General features: G+C 35.4%; 1 protein-coding gene across 2 annotated transcripts in view; it reads left to right on the top strand.

Moving 5' to 3' along the window:
* RNGTT (RNA guanylyltransferase and 5'-phosphatase) overlaps positions 1 to 27992 on the top strand; it is a 263048-nt gene that overhangs the window by 47726 nt on the left and 187330 nt on the right. The gene's annotated exons all lie outside the window — the stretch shown is intronic.

Here is a 27992-nt window from a genome sequence, read left to right as displayed (position 1 = left end):
CCTGGTGAGCTGTGCCACCGGGATTTCTATAGTTGTCTGCCTCATTTTGACAGATGCGTTTTGTTTTCTTGGGCCGGCTGTCGGGGGCAGTGCCTGTGTACTCGTAATGACCCAGCGACCGGCGCCGTTCGGCAGCCTTTCTTGCTGTGCCGTGGTGCTTTGTCGTCACAATCCAGCGACTGGTGCCTGTCCGCGACCTATTTCGCAGCCCTGTGGCGCTTTCTTTGGGGGTGGGGGTCCAAGATGGATTCACACAGTTATTCCGCTAGGAGACCGGGATCCGTCCTCCCGCCCCCCCTGGGCCTCACTGTTCAAGGCGATGTGGTGGCTGCTTTCCCCAGCGTTGGGGTCGCGAGCTGCCGGGGGTTCGACTGCAGCCGGGATTGTTCTCCCCGCCGCTGTCCCAGGTGCGACCGCAAACAGCGCCGCCCCCTTTGGCTCTTACCTGCCCAAAGGGCGCCGCTGGTTTATAACTTCATATGTTGGGCTTCCGTGTAGTTTTATTTTCTGGAATTTCTAGTTATCCTTTGTTTTGAAGTAGTTGTATTCCTCTCTAGTTGTAGAGGGAGACCTAGCGCGTCCGTCTAAGCCTCCATCTTGGCCGGAAGCCCCTCTTTGCTAACTCTTAAGGTTGTTGTAGTCTTATAACAAAGCTTAGTTTCAAATTTCATATTCCTAAGTTTTAAAATATTAATTAGTATAAATTTTATGCTTCCTCAGTAACATTTAACTTTTTATTTCTGTTTTGTAATCCATATTTTTATAGCTTTGCTATATGTATTTAGCAAATCTTGAAATAATTATTTTAACAGATATTATTAATATAGGAGCTCTATTGAGTTTTTCGTAATAATATCCAAGGCTGTGACTGTGGCAGACTTTGGGCAAAATAATGAAGTCTGCAGAATTCGTCACTTGTATTTTGTCATCTTCCTTTTGTTTATTTTCCCTCCTGTGCAGTTGCGTACTCCTTTCTCTGTGTCTCAGCTGTTAAGACACCTAAATGATTAGCTGAAGTTATTTGAGCTAATATGTCCTTGATTGATAATGGAAATATCTCATGTATCATAGAACCATGCACCACCAGAAACAAAAGGAAAACTCCTAAGTATTTATTTGAATACCCACTCTGTCTTAGGGTACTTTATTTTGGGAGTAAACCATTTATGTGAGATGTTAATTAGATTTGCTTCAAATCTGGAGATCAGTTTGTGGGGAATGGTCATTTAACAGTATTTTGAGTGTTCCAACCCAGAAACATGATACTATATCCATCCCTTCATTTATTTAAATCATCTTTAATTTCTCTCAGTAGTGTTGTATAACTTTCAGTGTAGATTTTGGCATGGCTTTTGCTAATTTTTAAAAAAAAGAATCTATATTTTGATATTGTAGTTAACTGTTTGCATGTGGTCCTAAAGGGAGGCCATATAATAATCTTTGAAATTGATTTTTGGAAATTCAAATGGAAAAATCTCCTACCTACTGAAATCAAAAGGAGGTTCCTTCCTTTGAATTTAGAAGCACCATCTCACCCCATGGCAAGTGACTTCATACACTAGTATGATACTAATTATTTGTGCATGTTGATATTATATAAACAATCTTGTTGAATCCTCTTGTAAGTTCTTATGGTGTGAATATAGAATTTTTTGAATTTGCTATGTAGAATATATTATCTGAAAATACTTTTCTTCTTTTTCTTATTCTTACAATTTGTGTGTGTATGTGTTAATGGTACTAGTTAGGACTTCTAGACAATGCGCAATTATATGAGGTCTGTCCAGAAAGTGTCCAGTCTTGTACTATGAAAAATAGAGACATGAAGATATAAGATACAAGAAACATAGGACAATGATACCTCTTCAAAATAGGCACCTTGGGACCTAACACAGTCCTCCCAATTGTAGCACGATGTTTTTTCTGCTCTGGTAGCAGAAGGCACAGAATGAATTTTACCATGACACATTTCATGCCAAAATCCTGTGTCAAAATGTCGGACACAGAAATTTTTGGGATCCCCAGATCAGCCTCTAGTTCTCACACTGTCAGTCGCAGATCTTTGTTGATTGCAGCCCATACGTGATCAACATTCTCAGGTATTCTGCTTGTTGCAGGCCTTCCAGAACATGGATCACTTTCAACAGATTCTTGACCACCTTTGAAGCATTTGTGCCACACTTTTATTTGTGCCGCACTCATTGCATCGTCCTTGAAAGCCTTCTGAGTCACCTGAATAGTTTCCATGGAGGAATATTCAAGCTTAATCCAAAATTTGATGCAGACTTGTCGCTCTACTTGTTCAGTCATTTTGAATGCAATTGCCACACAGTACATATGCTCACTCAACAACATCTACCGCCCCACTGACTAGTACAGTGAAGTCATCATTGTTCATGCATGCACATTCTAGTCCACTCTCCTTGGCTGCCAGGTTACATCAGTGTAACCTGGCTGGAATTTTTCCGGACAGACCTCGTATATTAAATACACACACACACACACACACACACACACATAAACATACCCTGCTTTCAGAAAAAACTGAATGTGCCAAGTAGATTATTTCAGGAATTAAAAAAAGCCACTTAGGCATTTAGGAAAATCTAAGTTATAGTCAGCTTTTTATAACATATCTATTTAAGTAAGTGAGATACATATATATATTTAAAATATTTTATTTATTTATTAGTAGAAAGAGGGGAAGGGAAGGAGAAAGAGAGGGAGAGAAATATTGATTAGTTGTCTCTTGCACACTCCCAACCTTGTACCTGGCCTGCCTGGCAACCCAGGCATGTGCAGTGATTTGAATTGAATTGAATTGGTGACCTTTTGGTCTACAGGATGATGCCCATCCCAATGAGCCACACCAGTCAGGGCAGTAAGCGAGATGTATTTGTATAATGCTTCTTGGAGAAAATTGTAGGTAGATTTATTTTCCCTGTATTCTGGTCTGGGAATTTTTTTCATTCATTCTGAAATTATATTGAAAACTTGTTTACTCTAGGGCTCTGTGTCAGGTGCTGAGTGGATCAGGAGTGCTTAAGACAGAATCTCCAGCTTTTCAGATTTTTATATAATCCAGGGTTCACCAAATGTGTTCTGTAACGGCCAGATAGTAAATATTTTAGATTTTGTGGGCCATGTGGGCTCTGAATTATTCAGTGCTGCCATTTTAACACAAAAGCAACTATATCCTGCTGCTCTTACATAAACAAATGAGCATAACTGTGTTTCAATAAAACTTTATTTACAAAAACAGGTAGCAGGCCAGATTTGGCCTTTAGGTAATAGTTTGTCAAGTTATGATAGAAAGCACTCCCCTTGAAAGACTGTCTTTACATCTCAAGTGTTTCTTTCTTTCTTTCTTTCTTTCTTTCTTTCTTTCTTTCTTTCTTTCTTTCTTTCTTTCTTTCTTTCTTTCTTTCTCTCTCTCTCTCTCTCTCTCTCTCTCTCTCTCTCTCTCTCTTTTCTTTTCTTGATTGTTTTTCTCTTATAGCTGTCCCACTTTTTCACCCATTTCTACCACCACATTCTGCCCACCTGCTTTCCCATAGTCAATCCCCACCCTATTGTTTATGTCCATGGGTCATTTATACTAGTTCCTTGATGAGACCCTTCCCCTTCTTACACCCCTCCTCCACTTCCCCCCTCCCATCTGGTCACTGTCAGTCTGCTCCTTGTTTACTTGCCTCTGGTTCTATTTTGCGCATTTACGTTGTTCATTAGTGTCCTGTATTAAGTGATATCATGTGGTTTTTGTCTTTTGTTTCCTGGCTTATTTCGCTAAGCATAATTCTTTCTAGTTCCACCCATGTTATTGCAAATGGTAGGAGTTCCTTCTTTCTTTTTGCTGCATAGTATTCCATTGTGTAAATGCACCACAGTTTTTTGATCCACTCATCTACAGATGGGCACTTAGGCTGTTTCCAGCACTTGGCTATTGTAAATAGCGCTGCTATGAACATACGGGTGCATGGGTTCTTTTGAATTGGGGTTTTAGGGTTCTTCAGATATAATCCTAGAAATGGAGTTGCTGGATCAAAAGGCAGTTCCATCTTTAGTTTTCTGAGGAAATTTCGTATTGTTTTCCATAGTGGCTGCACCAGTCTGCATTCCCACCAATAGTGCAGTAGGGTTCCCTTTTCTCCACATCCTCGCCAGCACTTGTTGTTTGTTGATTTTTTTTTTTAAATAAGAAAATGTAAAAGTGAGCTTAATGTAGAAAAACAAATTTAACATGAAGACATTTTGTCTTAAAATTTACTTCAGTAAATTAAAAAGTTGAAGTATTTTTCTTATTGATTGTAAGTTATTGCTAATGCCTAGTACTTTGACAAGATTAAAAAAGAATTCGAGTAATTCACTAAATATGTAAATTTAAGAGGTAAATTTAGCCTTTTCCCCCCATTATATCATGTCCCATGCCTTTGTTATAACAGAGTGCTTGATTTATATTACGTTCAGGCAGCTCCTATATTCACTGTTCTAACAGTTTTATGCAGAACAGCGTAATTACCCCAGGTAGCTAGTAGTGTACTTGGATCCCTTGATATGTATCCTATTAGTAATGTTTATAGCAGATGTTTATTCTAATGACTGGAGCTGAATGTTCAGACAGAAATAGTGTAGATAAGGTAATGAGAAGCTAGACTAGAAAAGTCTTACATACTGAGAGGAATATTAAAGAGGTTTCAGATGTCTCTGGAATAATTTTCAGTGGAGTTAATAAACCAAACTGTTTTATGCTATTTAGGAACAGAATGAGTAAATCAAATTATGATCAATTAAGTACTATGTATACTACTTTAATTTAGATTTGTTCACTTAGTTTTTCAATTCCAAACAAGGGAAAAGATCAGAGTAAATATAAATTTCTACTTAGCTTTATTTTTCTTTTGATTGCAAAGCAGATAGTTCCTTATGTGAATATTGGTATTAAATAAAAACTTATTCTATCTTATTTACTGGTAAATATTAATTATAGCCATAGCATCATATCTAATATTTTGAAACTCACTAGTGCATAAAATTATACCCGGAAAAAATACGTAATTTTTATACTGTTCTAGGGGAACTTAGAGTTTTTGTGGAGGCATCTAAGGGGCCAGAATCCAGAAAATACTGCTTCAATTATACAAGTAGATAGTAGCAAAGTCAGCAGCACAATTCCATGATACTTTTAAGAACTGGTTATTTGCTCACATGCTCTTGTCTATTATGTGTGATTATAGAAGTGGCAAGTACTAGGTTGGGTAAAAAAGAGAAGACATATCTATTCTTCTTTGTGAATTTGTGAAAAATTGTTTGAAAGAATTATAATTGATTTTTTTTTTTTTAAAGAATGCCTGCTCTATACAAAAGGAAATTGAAAGCAGTCAGCCATGTCAGGGACAAATGTAAAATAAAACAAAACTTTTGGAATGTTTCTTTTGATGTTTTCTTATTATGAAAACTGACTTTTATAAAAATGAAGTTTTTTTTCACACCTTCCTGCTCCTTTCATATGTAAGTGATGCCCAAATCAAAAAATGGCATTTAAATTTTGTTCCAGATCAATGTAAATCTGAATAATCCATTTGGCATTACTCTCTGATGGAAGACCACTTAAAAGGATATTGTATTTTACATATTTAATTTGTGTGTGGCTCTAAAAATCATAACCTGTAACATTCATGGTAATTAGCACAAATAAGTATATAATTTGCTTTTACATTTTGAAGTCTGATAAACATTCCTTATTCTCATTATGAATGGTGCTACTTAATTTATTCAGTAAAAGTAACTAATTAAAATAACCAAGAGAGTCTTTTTATCTACAGAACTGGTAGATTTCATGAGATTTGTTTACCAGTATTGGAACTAATTACCTGATTTATGCAGCGAATAACAATTTTGCAGTATTCCGTTATCTTGAAAGCTTTCTAATCCTCTTAATTAGGTCAAGATCAATGATGTCTGTATCTATTAAACCTTTTCCGCTCTTAGTAGTTGTGACTTTTTGTAACTTGGACTTGATATACATTTCAGTAAAAATGTCTTTTTTGTCTTGTGATTCTGGTCTCGTAATAATTAAGAAATGATAGTGTCATTAAAAATATTCTCCATTATAAAAGTAATTTATATTGTAGAAAATGTAGAAAAGGAAGATAAGGAAAAGGACATAAAATAAGCATATGTAGTCACTGGTTAGATTTTGGTATATATGCTTTCAGAACTTCCTCTCTGTTTGTATTTGTATATAATCTTTTATTTAGTTAAATGAAAATATATTTGTTCCACAGTATTTTTTTACTGTGTATTATGTGCCAAGTACCATTCTAGGTGCTTGAAATTATGGTGGTCCCTGCTATATTGGAGCTTCTATTAGGTGAAAGGTTTCTACATAAATTATTTAGTATCTATGATTTAGAGTTTAGTAATCTGCTATTTTTACTTAATATATCCTCAGTATTTTTCCCTTTTATTAAATGACTAAAAATTATATTCTTTATTAAAGTAATACTTGTTTATGGTTAAACAAATTAAATAATACTGGAAAGCTTATAATGGAGAGTGCTGGAACTCTTCCCCATCTCTTCCTTCTCTTTATCAGTCCCGATACCTAAAGGCAATCACTTTTAACCCTTTCTATTTTTTACTTATACTGTGATTATCCCCAAATCTCTAAATAATATGTTTATATTACTTTTTATTAATCAACCTTAGGTGAGTTCCTAGTGTGATCACTGAGGATGTAGCTCATCAAAATCTCGGTGTCTACCTTTTCTAATTTCTCATTCTAGTTAAACTATTATTGTTAGTTTTTTATTGATCATGCCTGTATATTTAATCTTCCTTTATTCTAATAACCCCTATGTAGTGTTTGTTGACCCTTGTAAGACGAGAGTTCCCTGCCTTCCATCTACCTTTGTTATGTCAGCTCTAACTTTAATATTGTCAACTCCATTCACATTTACATGCTGTTTGGTAAACATAAGGTTTTTCTTTTTAAGCCTGTGGTTGAATTCAACTGATGAAAATAATTTAAAAATTTTCTTCACTGCAACTGTTGTTTAGCAAAAGGAATAGATTTCCTTTTTATGGCATGAAAAGAGAAATCACTTTATATTTCAAACATATAGGTATTAATAATAGACTTAGAAAGGCATTGAAAGGATGGAGAAGCAAAAGGGTCACTTCAAGATCAGGGTTCAGTGAGCTGCTGCCACCTCTGGTTGGAGCTTGCTTAGCATTTGCTCCTGATGTGGGGGAGGAGAGGTAACCTAGCTCTGGCTGTTGCTGTTGAACGTCCTCTGTGTTGCAGCACAGCAGCCGCTCACTGAGGGGATCTCCACTGAGGAGCAGAGCCCATAATCCTGGGGCTGATGCCTTCAGTGCACCTGGGATTCTGCCAGGTGGCATATCAATAAGTTTCTCCCTTTCTCCTTTTTTCCAGTTTTCTCCCAGGGAGCTGGCAAGGGCGTCTGGCAAACTTCGATAAAACTGAGAGCTCACAAATGTAGTGCTGGAGGTGATTGCAGAAAGACAGCTAACTTGCCCAGAATTCTAAGTCATGACGTCTCTGCCACTTAAAGTAGAATATTCCTATTGTTGAATATAAATAGGTTCTTTTTTATTCTACTAATTATCTTTACACTATTATCAAGGTTTTTCAAGGTTTTAGTCATTTTATTTCTTGTTTCAACTTTTTTTTTTTGTTATTCCAGACTTTATTCTATTAGTCTTCTGTGATTTCTAGTTTTTATATAAAGCTCTGTTCCCAACTGTTATCCTGGTTGGATCTAGCTTTCTGGATTCCATGTTCTTTTGTTTCCTCCTCTCTCTTCCCTTCCTTCTTTTCTTTGTTAAGGTTTATTTTCTCACTTTGCAGGGATACTTCCTTAAATCACTTCCTAAGAAAGTATGTATAGAAAGTAATTTATATGCATGCTTAGATGTATGAAAATGTGTTGCTCTGGCCATGTATTTAAGAGTTTGGCTGTGTGGTAAATTTCAGATTAAAAATGATTTTCCTTCAGAATATTAAAAACCTTACTTTAACATCTTCTGTTAACCTCTACCATTGATAAAAAGTCTTATATTATTCTGAATCTAGTTCCTTGTAAGTGGTCTGGTCCTGGAAACTTCTAGAATTGTTCTTTTTATTCTTGTCCTAAAATTTCCCAGTGGATGTCTTATTATGCCGAGTTTCCCCCTTCTATCCTCACCCCCTTTCCAGTCGTTGTGCTGGGTACTTGGTGATCTCTTTGAATCCTAAAACTTGAGTTCTTCTGTTACTGGTGGAAGTGGAACTCTTGCGATATCTGAAGGAAAAGAATTTCCTGAGACGTGCATGGGAAGATATGGCTCTGTGATATGGTTTCTTGATGATGTATAATTAAGGGGGTTCCCCTCCTGACTTCCCAATGTCCCATCTCTGTTCATTTTGCCATGGAAAAAAGTCCAAACCTATGAGAATTCTTATGAGTTTATTTGAGCCAAAGTGATGACAATTGACGGGAAGGAAAATCTCAGTGGATTGAGAAAATGCTCTGCAAAATGCCAGTTTGCATGTTATTTTATACATTGCAATCAAAGAAGACATAAGTGGGTTACATGAAATCCACTGATGATAGATTAGGGAAGTGGGAGAAAGAGAAGTGGGGAAGTCTCTGGGATTGGATAAAAAGTAAAATGATAGACACTTGCTTCTTTTACATAGGCGGGTACAGGATAGTTAACAGTCAACAATTAACTCAATGAGGGGATTTGTGGTCTCCGCTCTGGTGTGGTGCCTGTGCTTTAAGGGGTCTGGAAAAAGGAAATTACTTTGACATTCCAGAAGTATGTTATTGTAGATGCAAAAAGACAATAGGCTTAATTAAGATAAAGGCTGACTTTTGTCAGGGAAGATTCTAACCTAGGACATGGCTACCTGCCATAAACTACTTTTAGTTAATAAGTTTTAATTTCAGATCATCTTATATGGTTACTTTGGTCTCTGAGTTTGTAAGACTGCCACGTAGGCCTCCCCTGAGCTTGCCAGGTTTGGTTTGTGGCTCCTTTTCATCCACACTTGCGTGGAAATTTGGATTTTTTTTGAAAGTTTTGCTTTTATAACAATACTGTGATGATATTATTGTAGAATAACATTTTCATATGAATACTCATCTGACATTTCATTATAATCATTTATTGCAGTATTCTATATGCTCTAGAATATATTTGTAGGAATACACATTTTTTATAAAGTAAAAAATTTAGTACATTAAATATTTTGGTAGTATTTTCTGCAGTGATATTTTAAGGACCGTGTTTTGAACTAGTATATTTTGAGGATTTATTAAACAGATTCATCATTGAAAAAAATTTTCATCACTTTTGGTTTAGTTTGGCATTTCATGACTTCACTAGATGGCAGCAGAGGACCAGCTTATTTTCAGGCTGCTTTTGTGAAGCAGAATTCTAGTTGTACCCATTGTGTTGTACGTCTGATACATCCCAACATATTAGTTTGGGATTATTAAGAATTTAGTAAGGATTAGGGTGATCAGTATACGACAATATTGAAGACATAGCAATTTTCATGATGTTGACATCTTCTGTTGGAAATTGCATCTGATTTTCTTTATTTGTAGATGACCATGCACTGTCATTTTGGAATTATTTTTGTAAAAATGATTTTTGCCATATTGAAGTCCTTAAAAGTGTTTTGTTTGAGTCTGGAAACTGATGTTCTCAGAGTGTGAAAGAATGATGTGAAAAGTCTCTTTTACCCATATGGGTATTTCCTCCCAGGGGCTTATGTTGGAAGCAGAAGAATTTAATAGAAAAACTTGATGATAGAATGTAGCTCTTCTCTTTTAGTGAAATTTAGGTACATAGGGTAGAAAAGTCATTTGATAATGCTATACATTGTACGTATATGAAGAACAGTGATTTTAATATATATGTTCCAATTATATTTTGGGAAAAAACTTTATATAACCATATACTTTCTTTAGAAAAATCACATTATCATACAGTATTTTTACTTTCTTGAGGAGGTACATTCAGTTTTTGCATGTTAATGGTAATTTGGTTCTGAAAAGGAATTAGTATCTGTGAACTAGGTAAAGAAATAAAAAATGAGTACTTGTGACAGCTCTTTTTTAAATTGTGAAATTTAATTTCTTGAGGATTTTATAGGCAGCCCATCTTAGTACAGTTCAGCTCTAACTTTCAGCTCAGCTCTAATGTTGCTGCTGTTGCTGATATTTTGCTAGCAGGTGAGCTTTCTTGGACAAATTTTATTTTAGTAACATCTTAGAATTAAAAAAATTTAATTTAAAAATACTTGCATTTAATAAAGGGAGCTAAATTTTGTTTCCTCATGTATTAGTTAGAATGGCTTTTAAACTTTTTATATGTTATATTAGCCCGATAAAATGAAAACCACCAGCTAGAGGTATAGGACACACTACAGGGTGCGCAAAAGTAGGTTTATAGTTGTGAGTATGTGAAACACAGAATTTATTCCTGTATTATTATTTATTAATTATTGTTATTATTTTCATGCAACCAACAGTAAACCTACTTTTGCCCTACCATAAAGATCTAGGACAAATAAAACTGCTGCTTAAATTGTAAACTTGAAGCAACTATGTTATACATTGAGTCTACTGTGTGATCTGGGCTCAGTGGTTGCTCTAATATTATGAATTCATATTATACTTATTCTTGTAGTCTCTGTTTAGTACTTATCTGTTGAGATTGGTTCATCTAGAATTTCTTTTGCTACTTTTGTGAGAACGTGACAAAGGAAACTAGTTAATTTCCAATAGTGTGATCCATTAAACATTATGTGCTAACAAATGGAGAGGTTAAAGTTCATTTAAAACATTTGGTGCACTTAGATTTAATTTTATTCACATTTTCCCTATGTGCATGAAGCAATATTAAATAGAATCAAGTATCAGTGTGTTGTGCATCTTCCACATTTTAAATTATCTTTCTTTAAAAAAATCTTAGTTGTGTTAATAGGTCATTCATAAATTAAAAATAAATAACTGAGGATCTTTATAGTGAACTATTTATGGAAAGTGTAATGTGTTTTAAAAGTAAAATTGTTTCAAATTTCTTATAGATTACATCTTTCTCTTTCACTAAAATAATTAAGAAAAATATTCATTGTTCTAGTAGAAATAATATGAAAAAAAGATGTTGCTTACTTTAAATAAAATTTCTAATTATGATAAGTTTTAAAGGGTAGCAGCTCTGTCTGTGTACTTGGTGCCACAAAATAATGTTTTAATATGTGGTCAATATCAACAACAAAGTTTTGAGAGGAAAATTAGTTTGTACCTATTTTATCTTATCTATTTAAATGTTTTAAAATTCAAAATTCTGAAATACATTTAACTGCGAAGGTTTCAAATAAGAGATATTATGAACCAGTATTAGGTAGTCTGTATATCCAATACAATCAAAGATGTATAAAGATAACAATATAATAAAATTCTAAAACAGTAATAGTAGCTTATAAAACTAGTTTATTTTCGAGAAGCAAAATAGTGTAGTAGTTATGAGCTTGGGCATTGAAACTAGATTACCTGGGTACATATCCTGGGGTTTTCATACTTACTAGTCATGTGACTTGGGACTGTTATATTATAACCTCTCTGTGTCCCAGTTGGTCCATCTGAAAAATAGGAATAACAGTAATAACTACCTTATAGATATTATGAGAATGAAGCAGTTTCATGGAAAGCATGTAGAATACTAAGTGCTTGGTAGATATTGTTGATGGTTATACATTCTGCCTAATTGATAGATTCATTAAAATAAGCTAAACTGTAACTTTCTAAAGAGAAATTCCATAGTCATGGTTAAGTTCTATTTTTTAAATCTGTATGTATTAAAAAAAAAGAATTAGAGGTGGCTCATGCTTTTAAATGGGTGAAAATCTAATTGTGATATTAAAATGGGAATACATGAGAGAACAATATGAAATATATTCAGTAATTGCCTATAAATGACATGACATATATTCTAAGAACATAGACATTCTTAAGAGGAGGATGACTAGTGAAGCGCGAGCAACATGAGCGACAGGAAGAAAGAAAGAAGTTATGAGGTGAAAACAGCCTGCCTGTGCTGGACTGACTTGACTAATCACTGGTATAAATCCATAATCTGTATAACAAGTTCTGGCCACTGGGCAGTTAATGTGCCTAAGGCTAAAGGAAGGAAATTGTTACACTGGTGGTTGCTTTAATCCTTCATTTATATTTTTTAAATATGTTCGAGTTTTAATGATTGGCAAGCCAGGAATCTCTCATTTAAATTTTGACTGTTGTGTCGACTCCTGGTTCTTGAATTCTTCCTAGGAAGTTGTAAGGCGGGAGATTTTTTTATCTCAGTCTCCTTGAAGTTAAATGTACCTGGAATTGCTGAGTCAGTAGTTGTTTTGCTCAGTGGCCTTTCGGATACATAAAAGAGTTGTTTTTTGAAATACTCTCTAGGAGTATGGTAATAGTGTTTTTCTTAGTGATACAGGAGACAGGGAAATAAATGCACATGTGAGGAATAGTTTTTGTGGAAAGGGAAGCAAACCACCTACTTCTGAGACTGGAGGAAGATAAGAAAAGGGATAATGTAATAGAAAGCCACCCCTACCTACCAAGGCATCTCCAAGGGCTTATCCTGGTGGCAGACATAGGAAGTCCATATAGTGGTTAGCCCCCAGTCATCTCCCAACTTTATTTCCCATTTTCAGTTATAATTCAAGAACTATATGTGAATCTCTTTTGGGATTTAGTAAAAACCTTTTATTGGAAGTAGATTATATCGATATTAACATTCACTCAGTCTAGCCAACAGTGTCAAAAGTTGCATAATATGAAATGTGAAAACTAGAAGACTGTGACTGGAACTAACTTGTTATCTTGGTTGGTCTTTTTTTTCTTCTTTTTTACTCCTCTTTGCTCCTTTCACCATAGCGTTGAAACAAGAATATTTCTATAGCTGAGAAGAGAGGAAAAATCTATAGAATGTGACTTTGGACAGGTGCATTAGTGGAAGCTCCCTTTTTCATATATTTAAAAAATTTTTCTTTTACTTATTTTGACTTCTGTTGTTTGGCTTCCCTATTTCCTCCCTCTGTCCCTCTCTTCTTTCCTTCCTTTCATTTTCTATTTTCTTTTGCAATTTTAGTGTTAAGGGTGGTTAGAAGTTACTTAATCAAACACTTTTCATAATTTAACATGCATACTGATTATCTGGCATTTGTTAAAATGAAAACTCTGATACAGTAAATTTGGGGTGAGGCCCAGGATTCTGCATTTCTAACAAGTTTCCAGGTGATGCCAATGCTACTTGTCAGCACATTTTAAGTAGCAAGAATCTACTCCATTTTCTCATAACAAAAACAGATTAAGTTTGTTCAATGATCTATGCCTAGAAGTTCTGGGCTTTTATTTTTTAATTTGACAAAAATTAATATTTGTCAGAATAAGGAAATATTTAAAAATGAAGAGAAACCTCCTCTCCCCCTACTTAAATGGTAACTCACTTATTTAGACAACTTTATTCAATCTGAATCTTTAAGGACAAGGACAACAGTGTGGGATTGTGGGGGTGGATGGAAGAGGAAGAGGGTTAGGGGGTAAAAATGGTAATGGAAAAAATACAATTAAAAATAATGTTAAGATTTTCTTGTCAAACCTTATTACTTTTCAGGATTTGAAGAAATTGATTTATTGAACTATGTTTGTATTCAATTATTGATTTAGAGTGCACTTTTTGGACTTTAGGTGACCATTAAGAAGCAAACTTAAGTGAGCTTAGAAGATATTAAAAATATCTATATTATAGATAAATAAAAATATATTATCAATCTATCTTTTGAAGTAGGAGCTTCTTTATGTTTTCATTTATGTCTAGTAACTATTAATGTGTATTTTCAGACAGTTATGAACTGGAGCAGGTAATATAACCAGATAGTGCTTCTATGAATACTTTTGGTTCCCGCTTGCATTTGAGTCTAGCTGGTTTTTCTTGTGCCTTAGGCACTGTTTGGATTGTTATAGGGTGCAGATGGGGTATATACGTATGTATGTGTTTGTGAATGTATGTCCGTACTCTACGTGAGTAAAGTGGAACTACGGAAGAACCATTCCAGCTCTTTCGGATTCCAAATTCTCGAATTCTTTGTAGATTGGTGGAAAGGAATGGAGAGCATACTCTAGCCCATAGAAGTGGTAATTAGCAAGATGCATGTTGCTGGTAGCAAATACATTCAGTCCTAACTTGACAGTTCGTTTTATTAGTTGAAAGATATGCTTTAATATTCTACCCTGTATTTCCCCAAAACTGTGTTAATTAATTGATTTTATAAACTTGTACATAGGGAGAGACTTTATCAGTCAACTCTTATTGTTATGATAATAATTATGACTCTTTTGGGTTGGTAAGGGAAATATGAACCTATATAGAGTTAATTATAATTTTATTTAATTTACACTGTTACTAATTTTTATTTTAATAAGCTAGATTGTGGAACAAATACATTATAATTTGCCATTGTGTACAATAACTTCTGGAGTTATCATGTATTTATATGTACCATTGTTTGTAAATCTTAAGAAGCTGTTTTAATACATTGGAATATTTTAGGCTCAGCTTTGTTTTTATCTTTCTTGTGTTTAGAAAACAATTTCCTAGACAGATTGAGAGAACCACCTGATTCAAGTTCTTGTATTTGAGTTCCCTGTTTTTGAGTTATTGCTCACTCAAGTAGTGCAGCTTCTGATTTTACAGAATTTCCGTGGGTTACACCTATTTATGGAAAAATGAATTAATTATTTACTGTAGTTGTTGTCAGCCTTTTATTCTGTAAATATGCTTATAAGTTTGAGTTTGTGGGCTGTGGATAATCTTTACAGGTTATTAACCTATGATTTATTTTTCTGCATTTCAGAATTTGTGTGTTCATGTGTCTCTCTTTCTCCTCTCTGTTCAGAAGGGATGTTCTCTTCTTTTCAGCCTACTGGTTTCTTAAACTAATCCTTTCTGTTTTATCTAGGGTTTGTTTTAGCAGTAATCTCAACTCTTTGGGATTGGGTAAAGTAGTAGTTGTACTATTGATAATAATGATATCCAGTCTTAATTAAGTAATTACTTTGTGCCTTAGATATAATATGATAATAATACCTGATGTTTTGCTACTGTCTGCCAAGCACTGTAATATACCCTTCAAGATATTAATTGATTCATTTTAAATTTTTTTCTTTTGTTAAAATATATATAACATAAAATTTATACTCTTGATCATTTTTAAGTATATAGTTCAGTGGTGTTAAATACATTCATAATGTTTGTAAACATTACCATCATTCATCTCCAGAACACTTTTCATCTTGCAAAACTAAAACTTGATAAATATTCAACAAAAATTCTCCATTCCCTTCTTCCTCCATCTCCTGACAACCACCATTCTACTTTCTGTTTCTCTGATATTATACTATCTAGGTAGCTCATAAAGGTGGAGTCACACAGTATTTGTCTTTTTGGGACTTTTTTTTTTTTTTTTTATATTTCACAAGGTTCATTCATATTGTAGCATATGTAAGAACTTTCTTCCCTTTTTAAAGATGAATAATATTCTATTGTGTATATATGCCACATTTTATTTCTCTTTCAATGGACACCTGGGTTGCTTCCACACTTTAGTTTTTGTGGCTAATGCTTCTGTGAACATGAGTGTACTCATATAATTCTTAAAACCACCTTTAGAGGTGGAGACTTGACAAGAAACTTGGTCTTAGAGAAGTGAAGTGATTTGTGCAAAATCAACAGCTAGCAAGACCCTGTCTGGGATGCCTGTTCTTGACTACCACACTAGACTCCCAGTATCTTTCTATGTTGGTGCCTTCTGTTTTGCTTACAGATATCTTCACTCCTCTTTACTATATCTTAATATATAATTAATAGTACATAATACAAATAACTAATACTGATGTTGGCAAATGAACTTACAGTATATTATTATATTTTTTAATGTTTGTTGCATTTTAGCTATAAATAAGACTGGATTTTCAGGCTCCTGCTTGCTCCTTGGATGCTTCTCTTCTACCAGAAGCAATTGTTTGTTGTATGTAATAGATTTAGAATTTTTGGAAAGCTTGGCATGATAGTTTAATTTGAACGTGTTATTTGGAGTATGAGAGATTTTATGGAAGAGAGTTTTGAGTAAGAATTTGAAGATATGTATTTTAGGACAAGATGGTGTAGTAGTATAGAAAACCTAGGCTTAGCAACAGGCATATACAAATTTCTGAGCAGTGGATGATGGGAAATTAAAAAAGGGCTAAGGAGGTTTGTAATTCTGAAGTTAAAGTATATACTTAGGAGTTGGACAGTTAGGATCATTTCATAATTTGAGATTTTCAGCTTCAAGTTGCCAGCCTGCTTTTTAAGGGTGTAGATAAACAGGATTAACTCTGGTATTACAAGCTCTGGAACTGGAATTTTCTTCCCAAAGCCCATAATGATAGCATTGGTACCATTGACACTTCATCTAAACAAAGTGAGAAATTTAATTTTTTTTAAAATTGTTGGATGGTTTAGAACAAATTTACTCTGTATCCTATACAATGATCATCTGCATTACATATAATTAATTCTGTGGAATGGGAAGGAGAATGTAAAAACTGATACTGGCCCCCACACCTTGCCAAACTCTTTTATAGTGTTGATTTTTAGGCTTTGCACAGAACTGTTATGTCTTGCTGATTGATAGTGGTTTCTTGAAACAGAATCATCTGTGCTTTGAAAATTATTAATTCTGTTAATAGAAATAAGCACACATGATATTTTAAGGAAAAGGTTTGGATAATTTCTAATTTTTTTAAAGTGATATCCCTAGGTCTTCAAGATTTACTTGTGATGAGTTACCTGAATTGAATCTTTTGACTGATGATTTTTCCATAGACATGGTTACCAAGTACCAACCTTAAACAAAACTTAGATGAACAGAGCATAGTAGACATTTGCTGTATAAATAACATAAAATAAAGATGACTATGCTTAGTTTGGCAAATTATCCAAACCTAAATGTTGGCAAATTGTCCAAATGTTCAGTGGCATGCTTCTGGCCTGCTATTTAATATAGAATCAACAGTCTAAGATCAGAGGTTGGTTAGACAAATTTGACAATTAAATTGGTGGGGAAGTGAATGGGCTCGGCAATTTAAAATTAAATAATACATGATGTCTGTTTAATTACTGTTGTGTGTATGTAAGTGTGATCACATAATAGCAGGAAGCTGTGAGCTAAAAGTGGATTTAAGACCATAAAAGTCTTAATCACATCTGCTTCATGACTTTAAATTGTTTTGATATGAGGATTAAGAAATACCTGTTGGAATCCTTCATAATACTGAATGAAAATTTTGATTATTTTTGATGAAGAGAGTATGTTAGAACTGTGTCTTCATTTCAGTGATTGTTAACATCAGCATTAAAAATTAAAAAAATTGCTTCTTGGCCTTTTGGCTAAGATCAAGTGTAAAAATTTTTAAAGGTTAGGAGGGTGTGTGTGTGTTCTCTAAGTTGTTAATGTGAAAATAAGAATGAACTTAATGTGAATTCTTTGAATTTCTGGAAAAATGAAATAAGACAAAGCTGCATTTCAAATAATTTTTTTCCCAAGGGTTGAAATGTAATTTGTATCAGATCAATAGACAATAGCTATTTGAAAGTAAGGCTTATATGTAGGATTACATTATTTGATCATCAAATATTGATTTTTTTTGTAAAAGTGATGCAAACAATGATGTTTGAAGTTATCAGAAGTCTTTTCCTGAGATTCCGTAAGTTATGATGGTAGATACAACTTTAGGTCGTGTTTCCATAGAATTCTAGTCTGCATAGTGGCTAGGCTCCCAACCTAGCCTGTAAAGCTTGCTTAATTCCTAAGGTAGCGAAATCATTTCCTGTTTATGTCTGCTGTGAAAAATGATAAAATATATTGTTCTAACACTGGTAACTAAAAAAACCTCTAATTGCAACAAATGTAAGAAGTTTATAAAAACTGTTATGGCTAGTTAAAAAACCCTGTTAGAGAAAACATTTGGTTTTATAAGGAAGAGATAGATGGAGAGTATTATGGAGATTGTGAAGGGGTTTGATACTTGATTTTGTCAAGGTGAATTAAGAACTCAGGCCTTTTAATTTTGCTTCACACAGATGGTCACTTACTAGCCTTGATCAGAGTTTTCTTAGGTTCATTAATGGAACTAAGTGAATGAGGTAAGGAGGAAAATGGTTCTCCCCCACCATGTAAAAAATTGTAAAATATACATAATTTCTAAGTTGAAATAAGTGGAAAAAATAGTTTAAAGAGGACATTGATACACTTTCCAAAAGAGAGTACCAGAGATAAAACTTACTGAGCAGTGACTAGTGAGAGAAAAAGGCACAGTGTGCATAAGCCCCCATAGGGAAGGAAGAAAGCTGGAGTTTGGCAAGTCAGCTGTTCTTGTAGTGTTTTTAGAATGAGGTATGTATGGTATGACAGGGGTTGATGGGTAAAGGGCAGAGTCTGACCAACTGGTCTTATGCCAGGAAGTTTTATAATTGTATCTGGGAAGTGGCTCTAAACTCTGAATTTTCTTTATAAGACATTTCAGTACACCTGAATGTATTTTGGGATCTCTACAAATATGAGAATTAGGTTCCAGGGACTTGTGTACCAATTCTGTTGGGAGTAGAAATGAGAGGAAATGTAGCTGGTATAGAAATAGTAGAGGTTTGGCAGTGAATTCTTATGGGAGAAGAGATAGGGAAAGTAAACTCTGGACTTAACACACTCATCTCTGTTGAAGGATGGGAAATAGATGGCATCTCTTAGCATGAAGCTTCATAAAGAGCTAGTATCATGTAACACTTGGTACTGAGAATATTTTGGGGAACATAACAGTGGAGTTATGTCATAGGCACGTTTAATTTATTTGAATTAAGATGTGTATAGTGGGCAAAAGGAAAAAAACCAGCGTATCTGTTAGCATTACATTGACTTTAAGTAGTAGAAATCAACTCTGGCTAGTTTAGGCAAGGAATAAATTGGCAGGCCCTCAGGAGAACCAGTCTCAGAAAATGGATAGGATCCAAGGGAAGCCAGGCAGCAAAGACCCGAGTCAGGCACAGAAATACTTTGAATAGGAAGCCACCATTGACACCTGCTGATCATGCCTCTGCTATTTCTTGGAATAACTTTTTCAGCTATTTTTGTGCATTTCTGTCACTCACTCAGGTTAAAAGTTCTGAAAAGGGAGCATTTGATTGTCTGGCTTACATCCTGAGCTTGTTTTCACCTTGCTAACGATGGGGATAGAGACAGTCCGGACCATTTGGTTTCCAATGTGATAATGAAATTATCCATATCCACATTCAAAACATGGTGCCTGCTATTTTTCCCAAACTGAGCTGAGCTATTACTCCTTCCTCCTTAAATGCTTCATGGCTTAGTAAATAAAATGTCCCCAGTTTCTCATGCCAGAAGCTTGGAAGTATCCTTGATTTCTCCTATTCCCTCGGCCCCATATCTAACAATAGCCTATTGTCCTGTCAGTCTGCCTCTTAAATGTCTTAAATTTATCCACTTGCCTTTAAGTTACTGTTGCCACTTTAGTGCCACTCGGTATACTATAAGATGCCTCAGAATTTCACTGGTCTACAGATTGGTTCTTACCCTATGTTGGGGTGAGCTTTTAAAAATGCAGGTCAGATTATGCCGTTAGTTTGCTAAAAACCTTTCAGTGGTCTGCCGTTTATTTACCTACTGTTTCTCAGCTCCAGTCCACCCTTTTAAATTGTGGTGGGGGACTGGAACTTTGCAAACTACAGTTCTCCAACTCCTGTGCCAGCTTGTTTTTTGTTGGATTTTACCATTAGGGGCATTGGCAGGAATTTAGAAGATGGGAGAAGGGACTTCTCTTGTTTCTAGTTTCTTTAAACGCCCAGCAGCCAACTACAACTATTACTTTCTTCTCTAGCTGCTTTTGGCATTCCTGACACCAGCCTCGCTGCTCCCTCTCAGGTACCAGCTTCTGGGCGGTGCATCCTCGGTAGATAGAGTACCACTTGCATCATTTCTTCCTCCACTGGATGGTGTTTCCTAAGTGGTTTGAGCCTCCTCCCTCCTGAGCCTCCTGCATAGAGATTCGACTTAAGTTGCAGGTCTTCTCTCCTTAGAGGTTTGAGCACCCAGTTCCGTGGACCTTCCCCACCCTCTTACAGGCATAATGCCCTTCCTTCAAGCTCCTAGCTTCTGATAATACACCTCTTCCATTTTGTTCCTCTAGCCCTTCAGGTGGTAGTGCTTCCTGCAATTAATCTTTTGATTACCTTAACCTTCCTTTTTCACCTTTTCAGCTTTCCCATATTTATATAACCAGTTCTCCTGTGTTAAATCTCCTGGGTTTGAATTGCCCATTATCGTTTCTGTTTGTCTCATACAAGGGGTTTTCCATTTTCTAGGACAGTGTAAAATAAAAATTTTCATTAATTGCTAAGTCCTTGACTACTTCTCTAGTCTTAAGCCATGCCATTTCCCTTCTCTTTATGCTTCAATATTCTGATGTTTAAAAGTTGATGGAACGTGCACATTCTGTTTTGGTCTCAAGGGTATTGCACCTGGTAGGTAGATTGCGTACCAAGCACTGGTTATTGTCAACATCCCCTCCCCCATTCCTTCCCCCTTCCTCACCACTTTTGTTGCTTCATAATGTGGCTCTATACTGAAGAGGCTATAGAGATGGGCCGTTGTCTAGATTTTAAAATCACCTTTTCTATTTTGCCAGCTTTATGACCTTGGGAAGGTACTTAATGTGTGTTTCAGTTTCCTTTTCTGGAAAATGAGGATAATGATTTTACCTAACGATAACGAGCTTACTGTTAAGCTCGCTGGTAAGGCTTACATGAATTTTTGTACAGTAATGGCTCAGTACAGAGTCATTTGTTCAATAAGTGACAATAATCTGCTGTTATCAGCTACCTACATGAGAATCCCTCTGGGATGCCTTTCCCGGTCTTCAAACTGACAGGTTCTACCTTTTGTATGCTCCTGTAGCACCTTCTGCTTTACTTTTTCAATACTTACTGTGCTTGGGATTAATACTTAATGTTTTGTTTTCTTCTTATGGGTATAAATTACATGAATTTACATGGGGAGTCTGTGCTGTTCACAGTTACGTCCTTAGCATCGAGCACTGTGCCTGATGCCTGGTTGGACCTTTAGTAACTATTTAAAAAAAATTGATTGATTAACTATTTTCAAAGAAAAACCATAGTGAGTTTGAAAGGAATTACTACAGATGGATACAAATGGTGGTAAAATAAATCATTTTAAATGATCAACTTTTCTATTTTTATTGCATGCTAAAAAGCTCTAGTATGGACACTATATAATAGGAGAGGAGAAATACCTGCTAATTTTGAAGCTGTTGTGGTATGATGAACAGATTTAGCGTCCCGTCTTCTTACATTGCCATATTCCAAAAGGAAATGTTTCTCGGACTCTGATTAGACTCTGTGTGTGTGTGTGTGTGTGTGTGTGTGTGTGTTTTTCCTGTACCCTTAATCTCTCTCTTCCCCTTCTCCTGGGCTTGTAAAAGCAATTTGCCCCTATTTATAACATTTCTGGAAATAAAAAAAATGGGGAAAGCAAATATTGATAATTCCAGATAGATATGACAATTTTCTTAACATTTTGTTATAGGCTTTTCTGTTTTTACTGTATATACAAAGTTTTATCTGCATACTCCCTGTAATCACATTACTCATTTTAAAGTTGCTTTTCCTTCACTTAATATACTGTGAATCTGTTTCCATATTAATAAACATACTTATCATTTAAAAATGCTTGAGTAGTATGCTCTTACATGGATATGCAGTATTTGTATAACTGATCTGCTGAATGATAGACATTGGAGGTTTCATTTTTCAGTCCTACAAAATGCTGTGATGCATATCCTTACACATGTAGTTTTGCTTAACAAGTATTGGTTGAGTGCCTTTTGTGTGTGTGCAAGGCACTTGGTCTGTGGGAAAGAACAAAATTGATAAGACCTCTGCTTTCATAGACTATAAGATAAATTCCTAGAAACATAATTGATGGTGAAGTCTGGTCCGAATTGGTGATAATTTAAATTATAAGATGTTTAAAATCTGTTTTACTCTCAGGCTACGAGTATTATGAATGTGAATTAGGTCTTGAGATACTATTAGTCACCAATATTTTCAAGTAATTTCTCTCTTCTTTATTCTAAATTTCATTAATGTATATTTGATGGTCTTGTTTGATTAGCTATCTCACATCTCAGTGATTGCCCTGAAAGATTTTTTCTAGTAAAGCTGGGAAACTAGCATTTAAAGCAAAGCAGTTTGTAAATTTCTGTAATTTATATAGCTCCTTGCTGTGTATATACGTAAATATAAAAAGTGAATCAATGTTTTCTAATTCAGTGAAACTTCTATTGAATTAATTTTTATCTTTCAATGAAAATGGATATAATACAAACAACTTAGTATGTAATTATGAATATTAAATTTGCAATTGAGGTAATTTCCTAATTAATAAGAAGTCATATTACATTTGTGATTCTATCTACTGAAGGTGTACTTAGTTATATACTAAGTCAGCATCTGACAGTGTATGGGATCGTTGGCTCTTTTTAAAGAATCTGGTTGTTGTTAGAGACTTTGGAGTGATGTGATAATATTTCCATTTTTTTTAAACCTTCCTTCCCTACCATGAAATAGGTCCTTACTTGTTATAGGTATCACGTAATAAAAGAACACATGATTTGGGAAGACTGGAGTTCAAATTAAATAGCATATCCCAGAGACTTTTGTTCCAAAGCCTGAAAATTTTATGTGCAGAAGAATCCGCAAGTATCAGCTGTGGAATAATTTCTATAGTATCTCTTTAGGTGCAAGCAGTGTTTCCCATGAGCAATCCTTTATAGTTAATTCTATCTTCTAAAGCTTTTTTTCCCTTGATCTTTTAATCTCTTTATGTCTAAGTGTATATATACAATATTTTCTTTTAATAGATAATCCTCTTGAAGTAAAAAGAAAGGCCTGATATATACATATATGTCCAATAAATGTTTTAAGATATGGATAGGAAATAAACATTTATGATAGGGAAAGCAAATGTACTAGTACCCTGGGATTTAATATGTATTCTATTTGAACATTATATTTAATTATGAGCTTCTGGACACCCAGTGAAAAGGGAAATATAATTTCTGTCATAATCATATGAACAGAAGAGACAAACCATTTCTTGTTTCTGAATTCTGAAGTTTATTACCATAAGTCAACTTTCCTCAAATTGTAAATATAGAACACTTACTCTGCTAAATATTAACATATTAGGATTAAGTTTAGTAAAAAATGGCCTAAATAAGATAAATAGACTTATTATGTGTTTTTTTATAACCTTAAATATTCCTAATATGTATCTTTGCTTTCTCAAAGAAATATAAAGTATTTCCCTAATTTAATTTACTATGACATGCTTTTTAAAGTACATATTAAGTTTTGTAAAATGCTGATTTAGGGCCTTTAACAACACGATGGATTGCAGAAGATACCACAGTTGCTTTTTATTTGACCTTTCCTTATGTTGACTTAAGTTCTTTTGAAACACAATCCAGGGGCAAGGCTGACTTCTTCCAAGAAGCCAAGATTCTCCCTGTCCATCAGGAGTTGCTGTTTTTGAAAAGCATGTACAGGAGGGCTTTGGGAACTAAGGATTCCTGTTGTCTTTCGGCCTACTGGCCTAGCAGTTGGTCTAGCAGTCTCTCAGATGCACACTTAGTCCAGGCTGAGGCGGATTCTATTTTCCCTAGTGAAATCTGAGTCTCCACAATCCAGCTGTAGGAGGGCTATAGCTATTTCAACATGCAGCAAGGTCCTGAGTTCTCCATCTTCTCCATGGGGGCCTGCTGGGACTAATTATTTTGAAAACATTGGTAACAGCATGCATCCAATCCGGTCCCAAAATGTAGCCCCTTAGGTCTCCTTGCTGCTCTTCAGCCTGTTGTTGCACACTTCTTTTACTGTAATCAGCTCTCGTTTCTCCTCACCTAGCCTAAACCTGTCCTTTTGCTCTGTAGAACACTTGTTTATGGGATGCAAATTATCTTCTGTTATATTAGGTGTCATGTACTATGTTAGCTTCCATCTCTTCATTTTTTGTTTCTTCCATTCCTTGGCCTTAACTTGATTCAGCCCCATCTTTCAGTTGTTGCTTCTTTGTCTCTGACACAACCCGTGGGTGGGATATTGGACAGAGCTTTCAGCATTCTTCTTCATTCTCAGTGGTACATTCAGACTGTTACTCTTCTACTCTTCCATTTAGCCACAAACAAAAACAACTTAAAGTGATGCTGTTCCTTTGAAACCCGTGACTTTTAACTTACTAATTTCTTGCTGTCAGTTTTCTCTTATTCTTTGATTAGTTTGGTACCTGGATGTAGTCTCCATTTTTACCCCAAATCTTGCCATTATGTATTTGGTAGCATTGCCTATCAGTCTGTAATTTCCTGAACTTGAACCCGTCTGGAGTTTATTTTTATATATGGTGTGAAGTAGAGATTCATTCTTGATGATCCACTGATGGGAAACCTTGGTCATAACATTGCCACTTGAAGAATGATATATTCTAAACTATGTAAATCCCACCATATAGCGATTGATTTAATGAAGATAAGGGCCAATAGAAATTCTCATGAGCTTGACTTTAAAAATATTTTATTTAAAAAATATATTATTGATTATGCTCTTTCAGTTGTCCCAGTCTTCCCCTCTTTGCCCCATTCCACCGAGTACCTCCCATTTCTTCTGGCAACCCCCTCCCCCACCCCCTTAGTTCATGCCCATGGGTCATGCATATAAGTTCTTTGGCTTCTCCATTTCTTTTTTTTTTTTTTCCAGCTTTTAACTATTTGCCATTATTTTTTTAAAGTATATTTTATTGATTATATTGTCACAATAGTTTCAATTTTTTCCCCTTTCCTTCCCTCCACCCAGCACCCTCCCTCCCCCAGCAATCCCGCCCCAAGTCCTTGCCCATGGGTCATACATACAATCTCTCCCGCCTCACCCTTTCATATATTCTTGTTCTTTTTTTAAAAAAAATAAATGATTAATTATTTTAACAATAAAAATTAACGATCCCTCCCTCTCGGACTTAAGACCCTTTATAATCTTATAAAGGACAATGGGCGAAGGTCTTGAGCTCCTCTAGCTGCTTCAAGCTGGACATGGTCGTCATCCTACCTACCCTTGGGTCCAGAAATCCCTAATAAGAGTGGGGGTGTGGAGGAGAGTCCATTTCCTATACTGTTCTTAACATCTCCCTGTCTATTCTGTACCTACCAATTTGTACTTCTTTATCCCTCACCTTTTCTCCCATCCTCCCCCTTCCTTCTCCCAACTGATAACCCTCCAAATGATTGCCATATCCATGATTCTGTTTCTGTTCTGCTTGTTTGCTTAGTTTGTTTTTTAGATTCAGTTGTTGATAGTTGTGAATTTATTGCCATTTTAATGTTCCTAGTTCTGATCTTTTTCTTAAGTAAGTCCCTTTAACATTTCATATAATAATGACTTGGTGATAATGAACTCCTTTAGTTTTACCTTGTCTGGAAAGCACTATATCTACCCTTCTATTCTAAATGATAGCTTTGCTGGATAGAGTAATCTAGGTTGTAGGGCATTACTTTTCATTACTTTGAATACTGCTTGCCAGTCCCTTCTAGCCTGCAGAGTTTCTTTTGAGAAATTAGCTGACAGTCTTATAGGAACTGCTTTGTAGGTAACTATCTGCTTTTCTCTTGCTGCTTTTAAGATTCTCTCCTTATCTTTAATGTTTGGCTATTAATTATGATGTGTCTTGGTGTGGTCCTTTTTATGTCCATCTTGTGTGGGACTCTGTGCTTCCTGGACTTGTATATCTATTTCTTTTGCGAAATTAGGGAAGTTTTCTTTCATTATTTTTTCAATTAAATTTTCAACTTCTTGCTTTTTCTGTTCTCTTTCTGGCACCCCTATGATTTGAATATTGGTATGTTTGAAGTATTTGCAGAGGCTCCTTAGGTTTTCCTTGTTTTATTTATTTTTTTGATTCTCTTTTCTTCTTGCTGTTCTGATTGAATTTTTTTTTCTTCCTTATATTCCACATCATTGATTGGATTTCTAAGCTTCATCCACTCCCCTCTTGGCTCCCTGTAAATTTTTCTTTACTTCACTTAGTGTAACCTTCATTTCTCCAGAGCCTTTTTTATGCTGTTGAAGTACCCCGTGATTTTCTTAAATATCCTAATAACCAGTCTTTTGAACTCTGCATCTGATAGATTGCTCATCTCCATTTTGTTTAGTTCTTTTTCTGGAATTTTGATCAGTTCTTTCATTTGGGCCATGTTTCTTTGTCCTCTGTTTGGGCAGCCTCCCTGTGTTTGTTTCTATGTATTAGGTAGAGCTGCTTTGACTTCTTGTCTTAGAAGCATGGCCTATTGTAGAAAAGTGCACTGGTAAGTTGGATGGGGCAGAGCCTTAGGTAATTGTCAGGGAGGAGCAACCTGTGTGAACCAGGTTGATGGAGTCTCCAATATGGTGTTGCTGTTCTGTGGTTCTGTGTGGGGGAGGTCTCAGAAAGGGGACAATGCTGCTGCCTGGCCTCTGGAGTTTTGTCTGGGAGGAAGCTGTCCTCTGCCTCTAGCCCTGTTGTCAGACACTTAAGTTTCTCCCTGTATGCCACTGGTGCTTTTCAAGCTGCTGCCTCAGTACTGAAGTCCAGAGAGAGTGTGTCTACCTAAGTCCTAAGTCTGTTGTGGGTCCTTTAAGAGGAGACTCCTGAGAATCCTGCAGTTTTCTTTTACCACCCCAACTCCCACTGACTTTTTACAACCAGAGGTTATAGGGACTTATGTTCCTGGCACTGGAACCCTGGGCTGGGTGGTCTGGTGTGGGGCTGGGATCCTTCACTCCCAAGGTATCCTTCCAATTTTTATCTACCACATGTGGGTGTGGGACCACCTCTTCTGTCTCTGTGTATCTCCATGTCTCTGCCTCTCCTACCCATTTGGATGAATGTGACTTTTTTAATTCCTTGATTGTCAGGCATCCATACAGCTTGATTTTCTGATGTTTCTGAGTGATATTTGTTTTGTAGTCTAGCTATAATTTTTGCTGTGGTTGTGCGAGGAGGTGAGCCATGTTTACCTACACCTCCATCTTGACTGGAAGTCTCTATTTTATTTTATTAAAAATTTTTTTATTTTATTTTTTTTATCACCATTTATTCCCCTGTACCTTTTTCCACATCCATGTAATAGACCTCCTCCCTGGAGTTTAAAAATATTTAAAAAATTTTTAAATTTACTGATTTTTAGAAAGAGAGAGAAACGTCAGTTTGTTGTTCCACTTATTTATGCATTTATTGGTTGAGTTTTGTATCGGTCCTGCCTGGGGATCTTGGTGTATCAGGATGACGCTCTATCCAACTGAGCTACCTGGCTAGGGCTTAACAAGTTCAGTTAAAAAATTATTTATTTATTTATTTATTTATTTATAGATAGCAAAGAGGAAGGGAGGGAGAAAGAAAGGGAGAGAAACATTGACGTGCGGTTGGTTGTCTCTCACACACCCCCAGCTGGGGACCTGACCTGCAATACAAGCATGTGCCCTGACTGGGAATTGAACCAGTGACCTTTCGATTCACAGGCCAGTGCTCAATCCACTGAGCCACAACAGTTAGGGCATAAAAATATTTTAATTTGATAGTAATAAGTAATAATTGTACCTGAAATGGTGATACCTAGCTATCTTGTAATTTTGATTCAAGGAGAAGGGGCTGTTTTGCTGACTGTAATGTGGTAGAATGAGCACTGAGTAGTTTGAAGTCTAGTCATTTGCAATCACTTTCTTTTTTTGTACTACAAAGGGGTGAGTGTAAT

This window comes from Furipterus horrens, unplaced genomic scaffold (genome assembly GCF_987537825.1).
Source record: "Furipterus horrens unplaced genomic scaffold, mFurHor1.1.pri manual_scaffold_6, whole genome shotgun sequence".
NCBI lineage: Eukaryota > Metazoa > Chordata > Mammalia > Chiroptera > Furipteridae > Furipterus > Furipterus horrens.
Note: the sequence above shows the minus strand (reverse complement) of the source record. Positions and strands in the feature narration are given on the sequence as shown.